Raw genomic sequence first — 19,915 nt, 5'->3', positions numbered from 1 at the left:
TTTAAATTTTCATTTGAGTTTTTAAATTTAATTAAATTAATTAATTAATCTATTTATTTATTTATTTTTGTGGTACATGGGCCTCTCACCGCTATGGCCTCTCCCACCGCGGAGCACAGGCTCCGGACGCACAGGCCCAGCAGCCATGGCTCACGGGCCCAGCCGCTCCACGGCACATGGGATCATCCCAGACTGGGGCACAAACCCGTGTCCCCTGCATCGGCAGGCAGACTCTCAACCACTGCGCCACCAGGGAAGCCCTATTTATATTTTTATACAGCAGGTTCTTGTTAGTCATCCGTTTTATACACATCAGTGTATACACGTTAATCCCAATATCCCAATTCATCACACCACCACCACAACCCTGCGCCACTTTCCCCCCTTGGTGACCATACATTTGTTCTCTACATCTGTGTCTCAACTTCTGTCCTGCAAACCAGTTGATCTGTACCATATTTCAAAGTTGCACATATATATGTTAATATATGATATTTGTTTTTCTCTTTCTGACTTACTTTACTCTGTATGACAGTCTCTAGATCCATCCACATTTCTACAAATGACCCAATTTCATTCTTTCTCATGGCTGAGTAATATTCCATTGTATATATATAACACATCTTCTCTATCCATTTGTCTGTTGATGAACATTTAGGTTGCTTCCATGACCTGTTTATTGTAAACAGTGTTGCATTGAAGATTGGGGTTCATGTATCTTTTTGAATTATGGTTTTCTCAGAGTATATGCCCAGTAGTGGGATTGCTGGGTCATATGGTAATTCTATTTTTAGTTTTTTAAGGAACCTCCATACTGTTCTCCATAGTGGCTGTATAAATTTACATTCCCACCAACAGTGCAAGAGGGTTCCCTTTTCTCCACACCCTCTCCAGCATTTGTTGTTTGTAAATTTTCTGATGACTCCCATTCTAACTAGTGTGAGGTGATAGCCCATTGTAGTTTTCATTTGCATTTCTCTAATAATTAGTGATGCTGAGCAGATTTTCCTGTGATTCTTGGCCATCTGTATGTCTTCTTTGGAAAAATGTCTATTTAGGTCTCCTGTCCATTTTTTAATTGGGTTGTTTGTTTTTTAATATTGAGCTACATGAGCTGTTTATATATTTTGGAGATAAATCCTTTGTCCATTGATTCATTTGCAAATATTTTCTCCCATTCTGAGGGTTGTCTTTTCATCTCATTTATGGTTTCCTTTGCTGCACAAAAGCTTTTAAGTTTCATTAGGTCCCATTTGTTTATTTTTTTTTTACTTCCATTACTCTAGGAGGTGGATCAAAAAAGATCTTGCTGGGAATTATGTCAAAGAGTGTTCTTCCTATGTTTTCCTCTAAGAGTTTTATACTGTCTGGTCTTACATTTAGGTCTCTAATCCATTTTGAGTTTATTTTTGTGTATGGCGTTAAGGCGTGTTCTAATTTAATTCTTTTACATGTAGCTGCCCAGTTTTCCCAGGACCACTTATTGAAGAGGCTGTCTTTTCTCCATTGTATATCCTTGCCTCCTTTGTCATACATTAGTTGACCATAGGTGTGTCGGTTTATCTCTGGACTTTCTATCTTGTTCCATTGATCTATATTTCTGTTTTTGTGCCAATACAATATTGTCTTGATTACTGTAGCTTTGTAGTATAGTCTGAAACCAGGGAGTCTGATTCCTCCAGCTCTGCTTTTTTCCCTCAAGATTGCCTTGGCTATTCGGGGTATTTTGTGTCTTACAAATTTTAAGGTTTTTTGTTCTAGTTCTGTAAAAACTACCATTGGTAATTTGATAGGGATTGCATTCAATCTGTAGATTGCTTTGGGTAGTAGAGTCATTTTCACAATATTGATTCTTCCAATCCAAGAACATGGTATAACTCTCCATCTGTTGGTGTCATCTTTAATTTCTTTCATCAGTGTCTTATAATTTTCGGCATACAGGTCTTTTGTCTCCCTAAGTAGGTTCATTCCTAGGTATTTTATTCTTTTTGTTGCGATGGTAAATGCGCGTGTTTCCTTAATTTCTCTTTCAGATTTTTCATCAATAGTGTATAGAAATACAAGAGATTTCTGTGCATTAATTTTGAATCTGACAACTTTACCAAATTCATTGATTAGCTTTAGTAGTTTTCTGGTGACATATTCAGGATTCTGTATGTATAGAATCATGTCATCTGCAAACAGTGACAGTTTTACTTCTTCTTTTCCAATTTGTATTCCTTTTATTTCTTTTTCTTGTCTGATTGCCGTGGTTAGGGCTTCCAAAACTATGTTGAATAATAGTGGTGAGAGTGGACATCCTTGTCTTGTTCCTGATTTAGAGGAAATGCTTTCATTTTTTCACCATTGAGAATGATGTTTCCTGTTGGTTTGTCATATATGGCCTGTATTATGTTGAGGTTGGTTCCCTCTATGCCCACATTCTGGAGAGTTTTTATCATAAATGGGTGTTATATCTGGTCAAAAGCTTTTTCTGCATCTATTAAGATGATCATATGGTTTTTCTTCTTCAGTTTGTTAATATGGTATATCACATTGATTGATTTGCATATAATGAAGAATCCTTGCAACCGTGGGATAAATTCCACTTGATCATGGTGTATGATCCTTTTAATGTGTTGTGGGTTTCTGTATGCTCGTATTTTGTTGAGGAATTTTGCATCTATATTCATCAGTGATATTGGTCTGTAATTGTCTTTTTTTTGTAGTATCTTTGTGTGGTTATGGTATCAGGGTGAAGGTAGCCTCAAGGATAGAGTTTGGGAGTATTCCTTCCTCTGCAATTTTTTGGAAGAGTTTGAGAAGGGTGGGTGTTAGCTATTCTCTAAAGGTTTGGTAGATTTCACCTGTGACACCATCTGGTTCTGGATTTTTTTTTTGTTGGAAGATTTATTTATTTATTTTTTGTGGTACGCAGGCCTCTCACTGTTGTGGCCTCTCCCGTGTGGAGTACAGGCTTCAGAAACGCAGGCTCAGCAGCCATGGTTCACGGGCCCAGCTGCTCCACAGCATGTGGGATCTTCCCGGACAGGGGCACAAACCCATGTCCCCTGCATCGGCAGGAGGATTCTCCATCACTCGCCACCAGGGAAGCCTTGTTGGAAGATTTTTAATCACAGTTCCAATTTCATTACTTGTGATTGGTCTGTTCATATTTTCTGTTTCTTCCTGGTTCAGTCTTACAAGGCCATACCTTTCTAAGAATTTTTCTGTTTCTTCCAGGTTGTCCATTTTATTGGCATAGAGTTGCTTTTAGTAGTCTCTTAGGATGCTTTGTATTTTTGTGGTGTCTGTTGTCACTTCTCCATTTTCATTTCTAATTTTATGATTTGAGCCTCTCTCTCTTTTTCTTGATGAATCTGGCTAACGGTTTATCAATTTCGTTTACCTTTTCAAAGAACCAGCTTTTAGTTTTTTTGATCTTTGCTATTGTTTTCTTTGTTTCTATTTCATTTATTTCTGCTCTGATCTTTATGATTTCTTTCCTTCTGCTAAGTTTGGGTTTTCTTTGTTCTTCCTTCTCTAGTTCCTTTAGGTGTAAGGTTAGATTGTTTATTTGAGATTTTTCTTCTTTCTTGAGGTAGGTTTGTACAGCTATAAATTTCCCTCTTAGAACTGCTTTTGCTGCATCCCATAGGTTTTGGATCATAGTGTTTCCATTGTCATTTATGTCTAGGTATCTTTTGATTTCCTCTTTTATTTCTTCAGTGATCTCTTGGTTATTTAGGAACGTGTTGTTTAGCCTCCATATGTTTGTGTATTTTACGGGTTTTTTCCCCTGTATTTGATTTCTAATCTCATCACGTGTGGTCAGAAAAGATGCTTGATATGATTTCAATTTTCTTAAACTTACTGAGGCTTAATTTGTGACCCAAGATGTGATCTATCCTGGAGAACGTTCCGTGTGAACTTGAGAAGAAAGTGTAATCTGCTGTTTTTGAATGGAATGTCCTATAAATATCACTTAAATCTGTCTGGTCTATTGTGTCATATAAAGCTTTTGTTTCATTATTTATTTTCATTTTGGGTGATCTGTCCATTGATATAAGTGAGGTATTAAAGTCCCCCACTATTATTGTGTTACTGTCGATTTCCTCTTTTAGAGCTTTCAGCAGTTGCCTTATGTATTGAGGTGCTCCTATGTTGGGTGCATATATATTTATAATTGTTATATCTTCTTCTTGGATTGATCCCTTGATCATTATGTAGTGTCCTTCCTTGTCTCTTGTAACATTCTTTATTTTAAAGTCTATTTTACCTGATATGAGTATTGCTACTCCAGCTTTCTTTAGACTTCCATTTGCATAGAATATCTTTTTCCAATCCCTCACTTTCAGTGTGTATGTGTCCCTAGGTCTGAAGTGGGTCTCTTTTAGACAGCATATATATGAGTCTTGTTTTTGTATCCATTCAGCAAGCCTGCATCATTTGGTTGGAGCATTTAATCCATTCACGTTTAAAGTAATTATTGATATGTATGTTCTTATTTCCATTTTCTTAATTGTTTTGGGTTTGTTTTTGTAGGTCCTTTTCTTCTCTTGTGTTTCCCACTTAGAGAGGTTCTTTAGCATTTGTTTTAGAGCTGGTTTGGTGGTGCTGATTTCTCTTAGCTTTTGCTTGTCTGTAAGGCTTTTGATTTCTCCATTGAATCTGAATGAGATCCTTGCCTGGTAGCGTAATCTTGGTTGTACATTCTTCCCTTTCATCACTTTAAGCATATCATGACACTCTCTTCTGGCTTGTAGGGTTTCTGCTGAGAAATCAGCTATTAACCTTATGGGAGTTCCCTTGTACATTATTTGCCATTTTTTCCATGCTGCTTTCAATAATTTTTCTTTGTCTTTAATTTTTGCCAATTTGATTACTATGTGTCTTGGCGTGTTTCTCCTTAGGTTTACCCTGTATGGGACTCTCTGAGCTTCCTGGACTTGGGTGGCTATTTCATTTCCCATGTTAGGGAATTTTTTGACTATAATCTCTTCAAATATTTTCTCAGGTCCTTTCTCTCTCTCTTCTTCTGGGACCAGTATAATGCAAATATTGTTGTGTTTAATGTTATCCCAGAGGTCTCTTAGGCTGTCTTCATTTCTTTTTATTCTTTTTTCTTTATTCTGTTCCACAGCAGTGAATTCCATCATTCTGTCTTCCAGGTCACTTATCTGTTCTTCTACCTCAGTTATTCAGCTATTGATTCCTTGTAGTGAATTTTTCATTTCAGTTATTGTATTGTTCATCTCTGTTTGTTCGTTCTTTAATTGTTCTAGATCTTTGTTAAACATTTTTTGCATCTTCTTGATTTTTGCCTCCATTCTTTTTCCAAGGTCCTGGATCATCTTCACTATTATTATTCTGAATTCTTTTTCTGGTAGGTTGCCTATCTCCACTTTGTTTAGTTGTTTTTCTGGGGTTTTATCTTGTTCCTTCATCTGATACATAGCCCTCTACCTTTTCATCTTGTCTATCTTTTTGTAAATGTGGTTTTTGTTCCACAGGCTGCAAAATTGTAGTTCTCTTGCTTCTGCTGTCTGCTCTCTGTTGGATGAGGCTATCTAAGAAGCTTGTGTAAGTTTCCTAATGGGAGGACCTGGTGGTGGGTAGAGCTGGTTGTTGCTCTGGTGGGAAGAGATCAGTAAAACTTTAATCTGCTTGACTGCTGATGGGTGGGGCTGGGTTCCCTCCCTGTTGGCTGTTTGGCTTGAGGCAACCCAACACTGGAGCCTACCTGGCTTCTTGGGTGGGGCTAATGGCAGATTCTGGGGTGGCTCACACAAAGGAGTACTTCTCAGAACTTCTGCTGCCAGTGTTCTTGTCCTCAAGGTGAGACAGAGTCACCCCCCGCCTGTGCAGGAGACCCTGCAACACTAGCAGGTAAGTCTGGTTCAGTCTCCTATGGGATCACTGCTCCTTCCCCTGGGTCCCGATGCACATACTACTTTGTGTGTGCCCTCCAAGTGTGGAGTCTCTGTTTCCCCCAGTCCTGTCGAAGTCCTGCAATCAAATCCACTAGCATTCAAAGTCTGATTCTCTAGGAATTCTTCTGCCCATTTCAGGACCCCCAGGTTCAGAAGCCTGATGTGCGGCTCAGAACATTACTCCAGTGGGTGGACATCTGTGGTATAAGTGTTCTCCAGTTTGTGAGTCACTCACCCAGCAGTTATGGGATTTAATTTTATTGTGATTGCACCCCTCCTACCATCCCACTGTGGCTTCTCCTTTGTATTTGGATGTGGGGTATCTGTTTTGGTGAATTCCAGTGTCTTCCTGTCGATGACTGTTCAGCAGTTAGTTGTGATTCTGGTATTCTCACAAGAGGGAGTGAGAGCACGTCCTTCTACTCTGCCATCTTGAGGAAAATATATTCTTTGTTTTAAAGTCTCCTCTGCCTGTATTAATTGAATCATACAAGTTTTATTTTGAATAGTGTTTTAATAGTATGTATTTCCATTTCTTCTTTTAACCCATCTGTGTCTTTACACTTAAGATATGTTTCTTGTAAACAGTATGTAGTTGGGTTTTTTAAAAAATCCATTCTGAAAACATGTGCCTTCTATTTGAAGTGTTTATTGTATTAAAATTTAGTATACTATGGATCTGTCTGGGTTTAAGTCCATCACTCTGTTTTAGTTTCCTACTTGTTATTCTTTCCTCCCACCTCATATTCAGGTTTTTATTTATTTTCACCAGTCATGACTCTGAGACTTCCAGTTTTAGAACTATGTTTTATACGTACCAAACTCTTGGCCCTTGTAGTTATAATGCATATCACAGAATAGTCACTGAAACACTGGGCAACTAAGCCCAGGTTCTTGGTAGGCATTTTTTTCTCTTATATTTCTAGCAAAATGTAACTTGTATCTACATTTTCTTCTGTGACAATGGTCTGTTTTTATGGTCCTCTTTTACCAGTCTGGTAGATTTATACTGGACCCCTATTTTAAAAAAAAAATCTTTATTGGAGTATAATTGCTTCACAATGTTAGTTTCTGCTGTACAACAAACAAAGTGAATCAGCTATACGTATACATATATCCCCGTATCCCCTCCCTCTTGAGCCTCCCTCCCACCCTCCCTATCCCATCCCTCTAGGTGGTCACAAAGCACCAAGCTGATCTCCCTGTGCTATGCAGCAGCTTCCCACTAGCTGTCTATTTTACATTTGGCAGTGTATATATGCCAATACTACTCTCTCACTTTGTCCCAGCTTCCCCTTCCCCATCTGTGTCCTCAAGTCCTTTCTCCATCTGCATCTTTATTCCTGCCCTGCCACTAGGTTCATCAGTACCATTTTTTAGATTCCATATTTGTGTGTTAGCATATGGTATTACTCTTTCTGACTTATTTCACTCTGTGTGACAGACTCTATGTCTATCTACCTCATTACAAATCACTAAATGTTGTTCCTTTTTATGGCAGAGTAATATGCCAATATATATATGTGCCACATCTTCTTTACCTATTCATTGGTCAATGGGCATTTAGGTTGCTTCTATGTCCTGACTACTGTAAATAGTGCTGCAATGAACATTGTGGTACATGTATCTTTTTGAATTATGGTTTTTTCAGAGTATATGCCCAGCAGTGGGACTGCTAGGTCATATGGTAGCTCTATTTTCAGTTTTTTAAGGAACCTCCATACTCTTCTCCATAGTGGTTGTATCAATTTACATTTCCACGCACCACGCAGGAGGTTCCCTTTTAGCCACAACCTCTCCAGCATTTATTGTTTGTAGATTTTTTGATGATGGCCATTTTGACCAGTGTGATTGTAGTTTTGATTTGCATTTTGCTGATGATTAGTGATGTTGAGGGTCTTTTCATGTGTCTCTTGGCCATCTGTATGTCTTCTTTGGAGAAATGTCTATTTAGGTCTTTTCCCATTTTTGGATTGGATTTTTTTTTTTAATCTTTGATGGAGTATAATTGCTTTACAATGGTGTGTTAGTTTCTGCTTTATAACAAAGTGAATCAGTTATACATATACATATGTTCCCATATCTCTTCCCTCTTGTGTCTCCCTCCCTCCCACCCTCCCGATCCCACCCCTCTAGGTGGTCACAAAATACTGAGCTTATCTCCCTGTGCCATGCGACTCCTTCCCACTAGCTATCTATTTTACGTTTGGTAGTGTATACATATCCATGACACTCTCTCACTTTATCACAGCTTACCCTTCCCCCTCCCCATATCCTCAATTCCATTCTCTAGTAGGTCTGTGTCTTTATTCCCATCTTACCCCTAGGTTCTTCATGACATTTTTTCCCCCTTAGATTCCATATATATGTGTTAGCATATGGTATTTGTTTTTCTCTTTCTGACTTATTTCACTCTGCATGACAGACTCTAGGTCCATCCACCTCACTACAAATAACTCAATTTCATTTCCTTTTATGGCTGAATAATATTCCATTGTATATATGTGCACATCTTCTTTATCCATTCATCTGATAATGGACACTTAGGTTGCTTCCATCTCCTGGCTATTGTAAATAGAGCTGCAATGAACATTTTGGTACATAACACTTTTTGAATTATGATTTTCTCAGGGTATATTCCCAGTAGTGGGATTGCTGGGTCATATGGTAGTTCTATTTGTAGTTTTTTAAGGAACTTCCATACTGTTCTCCATAGTGGCTGAACCAATTCACATTTCCACCAGCAGTGCAAGAGTGTTTCCTTTTCTCCACACCCTCTCCAGCATTTATTGTTTCTATATTTTTTGTTGATGATCATTCTGACCAGTGTGAGATGATATCTCATTGTAATGTTTTTTTTGTTTGTTTGTTTTTTTGTTTTTTTGCGGTATGCAGGTCTCTCACTGTTGTGGTCTCTCCTGTTGTGGAGCACAGTCTCCAGATGCGCAGGCTCAGCGGCCATGGCTCATGGACCTAGCCACTCTGTGGCATGTGGGATCTTCCTGGACTGAGGCATGAACCCATGTCCCCTGCATCAGCAGGCAGACTCTCAACCACTCAGCCACCAGGGAAGCCCCTCATTGAAGTTTTGATTAGCATTTCTCTAATGATTAATGATGTTGAGCATTCTTTCATGTGTTTGTTGGCAATCTGTATATCTTCTTGGCGAAATGTCTATTTAGGTCTTCTGCCCATTTTTGGATTGGGTTGTTTGTTTTTTTTGATATTGAGCTGCATGTGCTGCTTGTAGATTTTGGAGATTAATCTTTTGTCAGTTGCTTCATTTGCAAATATTTTCTCGAATTCTGAGGGTTGTCTTTTGGTCTTGTTTAGGGTTTCCTTTGCTGTGCAAAAGGTTTGAAGTTTCTAGGAGGTAGGTCAAAAAAGATCTTGCATTGATTTATGTCAAAGAGTGTATATTCTTGCCTCCTTTATCAAAAATATGGTGACCATATGTGTGTGGGTTTATCTCTGGGCTTTCTATCCCGTTCCATTGATCTATATTTGTGCTTTTGTGCCAGTACCATACTGTATTGATTACTGTAGCTTTGTAGTATAGTCTGAAATCAGGGAACCTGCTTCCTCCTGCTCTGTTTTTCTTTCTCAAGATTGCTTTGGATATTTGGGGCCTTTTGTGTTTCCAAACAAATTGTAAATTTTTTTGTTCTAGTTCTGTGAAAAATGTCATTGGTCATTTGATAGAGATTGCATTGAATCTGTAGTTGCTTTGACTAGTATAGTCTTTTTCACAGTGTTCACTCTTCTAGTCCAAGAGCATGGTTTATCTTTCCATCTGTTTTTTCCGTCTTTGGTTTCTTTCATCAGTGTCTTATAGTTTTCTGCATACAGGTCTTTTGTCTCCTCAGGTCAGTTTATTCCTAGGTATTTTATTCTTTTTAATGCAATGGTAAATTGGAATTTTTTAAAATTTCTCTTTCTGATTTTTCTTTGTTAGTGTATAGGAAAGCAAGTGATTCCTGTGCATTAACTTTGTATCCTGCTACTTTACCAAATTCATTGATTAGCTCTAGCAGTTTTCTGATGGCATCTTTAGGATTTTCTATGTATAGTATCATGTCATCTGCAGACAGTGACAGTTTTACTTCTTCTTTTCCAATTTATATTCTTTTTTCTTTTCTGACTGCCGAGACTAAAATTTCCAAAACTATGTTGAATAATAGTGGTGATAGTGGGCACCCTTGTATTGCTCCCAATCCTAGAGCAAATGCTTTCTCTTTTCCACCATTGAGAATGATGTTGGCTGTGGGTTTGTCATATATGGCTTTTATTATGTTGAGGTAGGTTCCCTCTATGCTCACTTTCTGGAGGGTTTTTTGTCATAAATGGGTGTTGAATTTTGTGAAAAGCTTTTTCTGCATCTATTGAGATGATCATATGGTTTTTGTCCTTCAGTTTGTTAATATGGTGTATCACATTGATTACTTTGCATAGTTTGATGAATCCTTGCATTCCTGGGATAAGTCCCACTTGATCATAGTGTATGACCCTTTTAATGTGTTGTTGGATTCTGTTTGCTAGTATTTTGTTGAGGATTTTTACATCTATATTCATCAGGGATATTGGCCTGTAATTTTCTTTTTTGTGACATCTTTGTCTCGTTTTGGTGTCAGGGTGGTGGTGGCCTCATAGAATGAGTATGGGAGTGTTCCTCCCTCTGTGATATTTTGGAAGAGTTTCAGAAGGGTGAATGTTAGCTCTTCTGTAAATGTTTGATATAATTCATCAATGATGCCATCTGGTCCTGGACTTTTGTTTGTTGGAAGAATTTTAGTCACAGTTTCAATTTCAGTGCTTGTGTTTGGTCTGTTCATGTTTTCTATTTCTTCTTCACTCAGTCTTGGGAGGTTGTCCTTATCTAAGAATTTGTGCATTTCTTCCATGTTGTCCGTTTTATTGGCATATAGTTCCTTGTAGTAGTCTCTCATGATCCTATGTATTTCTGCAGTGTAAGTTCTTACTTCTCCTTTTTTGTTTCTAATTCTGTTTATTTGAGTCTTCTCCCTTTTTTTCTTGATTAATCTGGTTAATGGTTTATTATTATTATTTTTTTTGTCTTCTCAAAGAATGGACCTTATTTTAAATAATGAATTTGGCTCTGGAACCTCACCATGTTTGGGAGTAATTTTAGTTCCAATCCCCTTCAGGAGTTAAATTCCATTGCCTATTTTCAGATGTGGAACCCAAGAAGTTGTCTTTACCTCTAACTACTGCTTTTTATTTTTGTTACACTCCAAGTATATAAAGGTATTAATTTTGTATTTTAGAAAGGTTACATATTTATGTTTCTTTTTAATTTTTTTCAACTCTTTTTGGAATATCAGTAACAGCTGGCTGAATATGTGTATGTTTACTGCACATGTATGTGCATGAATGTGTGCCTATGTGTATGTGTGCATGTGTGTATGAGTGTATGTAGCTCACAGAGAATTTACCATGCAATCTTGACTGGAAGTCTTGTTTCTTTATTTATAAGATAGGGATAATAATATTTCAGTTATAAGTTCATTGCAATCTTTAAATGATGTAAGGCATGTAGCATGCTTGGCAAGATGTCTGGCATATAAAAAGATCCAGTAAATATTATGGAGCATTTTACTATGAAATAGAGTTACTCAGTTATTGTGAAATGGTAGATAGAGCATGAGGAGATAAAAATTGCATCAGTTCCTGAAAAGTGCATTTGAATATGTTTTTAGACAACCTCTTTCTGAGGGTAGAAAGTGTGGTGGGGGGTTCTCGCTTTGGTCTATGAATATTTTTGGAAGAGAATTAATCTCCTGGACATCCATTAGTGAAAGGCAGTTTTGGGAGACAATTCTCCGTGATATTTTGTGTTTCTGCTCGTTTGCAAAGTTAGTCACTGGATGCCGTTTATTTTGATATTTTCAAGGATGTTTGTCCAGCGTCCAGTGAACAGCTCTACAAACTGCTACCTATAATCAGCTCAATTTAGATAGGAGAATTTCTGCATTCTCCTTGATTAATTTTTCATGTACTTCACCCTCAAAAGAGTGCTGTAATATTCCAGGCCCTCACAGGTCCCATCAAATGGTAGAAATAAAACAGTATCCTTAGGGACTGCCCAAAGGCATATGCTACCTGGCCTGGCAGCAGAATTCTTGCCAGTATTACCCATCTAAGCACTATGGTCTCTTTTGAGCATGCCCTTCAGTGGAAGTAAAGCTTAGGGGACATCAAAATATATTATTTTCCCAAAGTAGGCATCCCGTTTCCCTAAGATTTCTCTTGCTGTTCTCTTTACTTCCCCAAACTCCTATACATCTGCAGATGATCTGTAGATATAGGGTTGTAGTGGACACTGGGATTCGCTCACCAGCATCCATTTCATGCTTCCTCAAAACTGTGGAACTGCCGTGTGGTTTGGTTGGGATTACACTAAGCTGCTTCTCACCCTGTAACATTCGTCTTCTCCTAAATACACCATATACATTTCTGAGTTAGAGAAGAAGGGTAATGAATTTTCAGAACAACGTATATGTTAAAATTTTTTTGGTAAATCTTGGTCAATGTCAAATTGCTTTTCTGCTTTAGTCACAGCTTTTCAGATCTCTTTGATTTGATCCCTCTAGAAGCTCAGAATTCTAAGAAACACTCTCCTCTTTTTAAATACATTTTATTGTGACAAAAGCTCTCAGAGCTGTCTCTTGTGTGCAGCTGTCTCCTATTTGAAACATTTGCTTGATAGTATTTTTCTACCTCTGTTTCAGCAATAATTTCATAGGAACATTAGTTGTCAATTCTCCATTCTCACTCTCTTTGACAACCCCTCCCTCCAGCATTGACTCCCTGACAGTGAGAGGTACTATGAAGAGCCACTGGCAGACACTTGATGGATTATTTCTCTTTTGCTCTCACCTTACAATGATCAATGAACTTGTTTTCCTAGATGAAAGTGGAGCTGCCTCTGCAAGCATTTATGTTGTCTTAAACAAACAAATGTAGAAACTGGAATTTCCACGTGGCACAGTGTTTCACATTGACTGCATCTGGGGTTTGAGAAAAATCACACATTAAAGCAATATGAAATGAGTTTTACAGAACTGGTAGGGATTTAGTATTGTATAGAAAATCAAGTAGAGTAAACTACTGAGAAATCAAAAGTAAGTAAGTGTAAGAAAAAATTATATGATGGAATAGGGAGGATAAATGAAAATAAGAAGCAAATAAGGCCTTTTAAGAGTGATAAAAAAGGAGAAAATACCAAGATAACAACCGTGTTTTATAAAGACAGATTCTTCTTAGGACCTCCAGTTGGACAGTGAGGACAGTCAGAATTCTGCTTTCCAATTATAAAATGTATTTTGCTTTTATTTCTCTAGAGCACTTTTTGTTCCTTTACAATAATATTTTAGAAACATAATTTTGGAAGGAATTTACTCTTGATTTTTACCTATGTGATGAACGCCCTCAAAGATGTTAACTCATTGCTGTTTTTGTTGAGCCTGAAAGTGTGTCTCTCAAAGTTGATAGGTTACACTTAGGAAACAGATGATACAAAGAAGCTGGCACACAACAGTAGAAGATAAATCAATGTAACCACTATACATTTTCTGACCCAGACACTAAATGATAACTGGTTTACTTAAGAGACAACTCTCTAGTTATTTTTATCAATTTTCCGAATGATGACACACACATAAATTGCACCTGTTCTTATTTATTGATACTGACAGAAGAATAAATGTCAGTTTGTAAAAAAAACCAAAAATGTCCAAACAAGTCCCCCCTTTCTTAAGATCTTATTACATAGTGACTACAAATACATATTTCAAGTTTGATGACCTTGAAGGAATTCTTGGTAAGATTAGCAAGGCGGAGGAAGGTTGCCAAAAAAATAGACATGATGAGATTTATAGGCACCTAGGGTAGAAAATTCTTGACACTTTTAGTCAAACAGCTATACAGAACCAAGAAACAACAAAACTGTCAGTAGTAAATAGTGTGTTCAAAATTTAACATTCCAAAAAGGAGCAAAAGGACCTTGTGAATGGAGGAGAAAGATTGAAGGAAAATTAAATTGTAATAGAATATGAACGGACTTTGAGAATGTTGGCTTTCAATTTCCATTCTTATCCATTATGAAGTTAACATTTTATGGCAATAGAACTAATTTTATTTTTTAAAAAGATGTTTCTTCTCTTCTGAAAGTAAATATTTATTTTGTAAAATTAGAATTCAAAACACTGGTAAAATAACAATAAAGTCTGAACCTTAACAATATCTGATGATGCGGGAATCCTGAGTTAACCCTAGGGGAGAATTAACCCCTGAGAAATAGCAATAACTAGGAAGATCAGGAAGATCTGCAAGCCAGTGTAGGATAGGGCTGAAAAATAATGGAATAGGGCCAGGAAAGTGACCTTGAGCCAGAGTATTCAGGTTGGAGTGAAAACTCTGTTAATTACTCAGTATATATACTTACTTTAGAAAAGCCCATTAACATACCTGAGTCTCAGGTTCATCATGAATGAATGTGATTATTATATTGCCTTTCCCACTTGTGAGGATTATGGATAAAGTTAATTTTTAATTTCCATCAGGGACTACAGTTCATTGCTCCTAGGCCTTTTTAACCATCCCTCATATGTTGACGTTCTTTCTTTCTTATTCAGAAAAATTCTGTGACCTGTCATTATAATGACTCCCTTTCATATGCTCTCAACTCCTTTCCTCCTCCTCTTGCTCCTTCCAGTGTGTTTGGCAGAACCACCAGCCTGGTTAAATTTAACGCTCGACATACTTTGCACCTGCATTCGTGAAACTGAGTGTGGCTGGGAAAACACGAAACCATGAGGGGTGATTTCACTTTAACTTCATGTCCACTAATTTCATGTAAGCTTTTAGTGTTTCTATGGTAATCATACTGGATTTTAATTTTATTTCCAGTTAGATTTTGGAACTATGATTATATTAATGTCATAAAATTTTAACTTCATAAAAGGAATTTTTTTTTCATTTTTATTGTCTTTAAGACTTTCTCTATGATGGGAATTATTTATTCTTTAATGTTTGCTAGAATTCATCTGTGAAACTGGGCTTTGTGTGTGTGTGTGTGTGTGTGTGTGTGTGTGTATGTGTAGATTCTGAACTATCATTTTATATTTTAAAATGATTAGAGATCTTTTAAAGTTTTTTATTTCTTCTTACATTCAGTTTTATAAGTACCATTTTTCTAGGAGGTGTTGAATTTCAGTTGCATGTTCAATTTGGATAGCATAAAATTGTGCATAGTATTCTTATTTGTTTGAATACCTACTCTATCTATAATATGTCCCTTTTCCCTTTCTAATATTTAATTTTACCTTCTATCCTATTTTTCATGATCAATTTTGACAGATTGAGTATTTTATGTGTCTTCAAATATTCAATAGTAACATTGGTCTCCCATGTTTCAAACAATATTTCTTTAAAATACTAATTTTTACTTTTATCTCTCTTATTTCCTTAAGTTTTTCTGTGTTTTCTGTAACTTAAGGTTAGTGTTTTGCTGTCTAATTTTTCATTTCCATTTTCTAATAGATGTAATTAAGGTTATAATTTTTACTCTACATACCACTTTGGCTATATACCACTATATAGGATATGTATCATATTTGGTATCATTTAATTATAAGTGTTTTCTAATTATATTGTGATTTCATCTTTAATCCCTGAGTTTTAAGGAATGCATTAATTTCTCTCTCTATATGTATTTTAAAAGTGATTTCTTTTTAAAATTAATTTCCAACTTAATTGCATCTATCAGAGAACATGGACTGTGTATATTAATTCTTTGATATATATTGAGATGAGTTTCATGGCTCAACCTGTTTCATTTTCTGAAATATTCCAGTGCTTGAGAGAAAATGATTCCTCTCTTGGCAACAGAGTTTGGCATATTATCCATGGATCCAGTTTACTAATTGTGTTGCTTACTTTTTGTCAGCTTATTGTATCAATTACTGAGAAAATATGTAGAAATTTCCAACTTTGAAGGTGGGCTTATCAATATTTTCATGTTTTTGTGTTAACAGAGCTTTATATATTTTGAACCTATGTTTTTCAATGCATTCTTATTAATTGCACTTATTATCATTATGCCAAGTCCTCCTTGTCCTAAAGAATGTTTTCTGTTTTACAGTCCATTTTTTTCTGATTAATATAGATTTATTTTAAAAGATATTTTGCTATAATATTTTTCTATTACTTTAAATTTTTTCTGTGTATTTTAGGTTTATCTCTTATAAGGTAGACTCTAAAAATGAAACCAGTTCATTTGCCAATTGTGGATATATTTTAAAATTTATTTCTATAGTTTCATTTATGTTTTCTATTGTCTTATTTTCTCTTTTATTATTTATTTCCTTTTTTCCCAATTAATTCAGGAGTTAAAAGAATTTCACTTTTCTCATATCTAATACCTTATATTTGTCCTCTGGATCATTAAAACTCAGACTCTGCCATCTTAGATACCTGTCAATGACTTCAGGACAACTGAAGCTTTATTCTAGTTTAAACCCCTCATTCTATTTCATTTTTATTGCTTAGACATCTCTCTCTCTCCCTCTCTGTATCATCTACTTATTTTGGTGTTTGAGAATTTCCTTTATGGTTTTGCTACTTCATCTCCATATTTATAAGTTTTTTTAAAAATCATATTTTATTCTGAATTTATAATTTTTTAGTACTGAGATTTTTAAAGGAAATATAGTTCTCAATATTACCTTAAGTAGAAATATTTCTTAAAGAGTTAATTTTTGTTTTTGTGACTTTTTTTTATACTTAGCAATTATTTTTATGTTTCAGCTCATGAAACACCTTTCATGTCTATCATTTGTGTTTGATTGCCTTTCTTCCCTTTTCCATGATCCTTTTGTGTGAGTTGCTAAATCCCATTATCCATCTTACTTATTACCTTTCTACAGTGATTTTTCAAATTCCTTTCTTTGTCTCTTTCAGCTTATCTTTGCTGTGTTGCCCGTTTGCCTTTCCCTAAAACTCTTGTATGTAATCTCATCATGTCTCCCTCCCTCCCTCTCTCTCTTTCACTCAGTGGAATCTGCATTTTCTTTTATGTTGTTGCTGAAAAATAATTGCAGGTTGATTCTCTTTGAGTACCATCACTCTTTCCTTGGGAATCTTTTGAATCTTTTCTTTGGAACCCAAGTAGTAAGGTAAATTTGTATTAGCCATCTTTGGCAAGTGGAGATGAAAGGATAGGAAGCTGGCAGCGCAAGTCATTGCTGTAATAGGACTCTGCTTTTGCAGTCTTATATTTGTGTTTATTAATTCATTTATTTTTACCCTGCCTCTGGGCACATGCTCTGCTAAAATGCAGGATTATTCTATTCCATTGAGGGAATACATTTCATCATTGTTCTCCTAAGTCATAGTGTCTCGGCTATTTTAGAAAAATTCTGATTAGGAAATATATTCAATATACAGACTTTCTCTTTGGTGAACATGGGAGACACTGCTAGTTACTTAGTATTTGTTTAGCCATTCACTCATTAACAGAACTTTGATTCTGTTCAGAGGGGCAATAGGTCCAGATAAACGCCCTTTCTCCCAGTCTCTCTTGCAGCTAGTGGTTGCCATATGCCACATTAGGTTGAATCATATACTATATTTTTTTTGTATGTAAGCATAATTGATTATGAACAATAATTATGTGACCAAACCTAATATTTTTTTATATCTGTATTGGAATATAATTGCTTTAGAATGTTGTGTTAGTTTCTGCTGTACAATAAAGTGAATTAGCTATATGTATACATATATCACCATATCCCCTCCCTCTTGAGTCTCCTTCCTACTCTACATACCCCACTCCCCTAATTCATCACAAAGCATCAAGCTGATCTCCCTGTGCTATGCAGCTGCTTCCCACTAGCCATCCATTTTACATTTGGTAGTGTATATATGTCAATGCTACTATCTCACTTTGTCCCAGCTTCCCCTTCCCACTCTGTGTTCTCAAGTCCGTTCTCTACGTCTGCATCTTTATTCCTGCCCTTCCACTAGGTTCATCAATACCACTTTTTTAGATTCCATGTATATGTGTTGGCATATGGTATTTGTTTTTCTCTTTCTGACTTACTTCACTCTGTATGACAATCTCTAGGTCCATCCACCTCATGACTAACAACTCAATTTCATTCCTTTTTTATGGCTGAGTAATATTCCATTGTATATATGTGTCACATCTTCTTTATCCATTCACCTGTCGATAGACATTTAGGTTGCTTCCATGTCCTGGCTATTGTAAATAGTGCTTCAATGAATATTGTGGTACATGTATCTTTTTGAATTATGATTTTCTCAGGGTATACGCTCAGTAGTGGGATTGCTGGGTCATATGGTAGTTCTAATTTTAGTTTTCTAAGGAACCTCCATACTGTTCTCCATAGTGGTTTTATCAATTTACATTCCCACCAACAGTGCAGGAGGGTTCCCTTTTAGGAGATATGTTGTGCTTGCTTGTTTTTTCAACCTTCTGTCCTCTGCCATTTTCCCTCACTTATTCTTCTGTGATCTTTAACCCAATAACTGGCATTGCAGTTGCACAAAGCCTGGACTGCATACCTCTGGACGTTGTTACATTAGAAAAATTAGCTTCTGTTTAGTTAGTCTAGCCCCTCTCCTGCCCTAATCATTGCTCTAGCTGATGATGACTCATAGCTAAGAAAATGGCTCCAAATAAATGTGGCTGGTTTCCTGTCTATCGGCACTCTCCCTTGCCTCTAGTCCTCAGCTCTCCAGATTGAAGGGTGGGAGGATTCATTCTTGGATTGAAATGAACTTGTGATACTATTAGAAAGGCACATGCTCAGAGAACAACAAAGACTGTTCTTTTTGTTTCTCTATCCAGACACAGGAGAGGCTTTTGCATGTAGTGATTTGTATAGAGGAAAAGACCCCCAACTACACCTGCCAATGTCCCAAACCGTTGGCCATTTAAATCAGAAGATAGAAGAAATGATTCAGATTTATTTCATTTACTTCCCGAGACACTTCACTGCTGCCTTTGAGACAAGAGCTCCTGTTGGATCCTATGTATCAATCTTAATCTGGAATATGACAGATATATTTGGGGATTAATGAGCTGTAGTACGCATGCAGCTGGCTCTGCTCTTGAATTAAGGGATAAGAGCATGGTAATAGCTACCCTTAATTAAGTTCCTACCTTGTGCCAGATACTGTGTTAAGCAACTGATATGTATTAACTCTTTTAGTTCCTATAACAATAGCTAGGTTGTATTATTAAGAGCCTCATTTCCCAGATGAAGCAACTGAGACAGTGAGAGATAAAATAATTTGCCCAATGTCACCTGGTTAGAATAAGGCTGAGTTGGGATGGAACTTTGGCAGCTGGACTCCATAGTCTGTGCTATCATCCATGACCTCTTGACTGCTTCTTCTGGCCCTTGAATAGAGTTGTCTGCCTGGAATTTTGAACCACGCAAGGAAAGAAGCTGTGATGAGAGAGGGAGAAGAGAAACAGAGAAAAGGAAACAAACATGAGCAGTTGGAGAGGAAAAGATATTATTGAAGAAGCTACCAGGACAAAAATACAAGACTCTCTCCACCCTGATGCTCTGATTTTATCCTAGTGTGGACTATACCCAGAAAATATTATCCACTTTTACTTCTCTGAGATTTTTCAGTTTCAGGCAGGGATGTATAACTTTTTTCTCCTACTGCCATCTTTCCATCAAAAATCTGAGACCTTTCTCTGAGGCTTGGTCCTACTTTGGTTTCTGTGAAGCAGCATGGTGTCATAGAAAGCTTGGTTCTCTGAAGTCAAACAGGCTTGGATTTGTACCATTTTCAGCTACTTACTAAATTGTCTGATCTCTGTAAATTACTGGGTAAATTACTTAATTGATCTCAGCCTTTGTCTCCTTCTTCATCTCCTGGGAATATTAATTGTTAGAACATGGCCTTATTCATTCAGTCAACAAATCTGTATTGATTGCCTG

Source organism: Phocoena phocoena, chromosome 8, assembly GCF_963924675.1.
Source record: "Phocoena phocoena chromosome 8, mPhoPho1.1, whole genome shotgun sequence".
Classification (NCBI taxonomy): domain Eukaryota; kingdom Metazoa; phylum Chordata; class Mammalia; order Artiodactyla; family Phocoenidae; genus Phocoena; species Phocoena phocoena.
The sequence above is the reverse complement of the archived record's forward strand: the minus strand, read 5'-3'. Positions refer to the sequence as shown.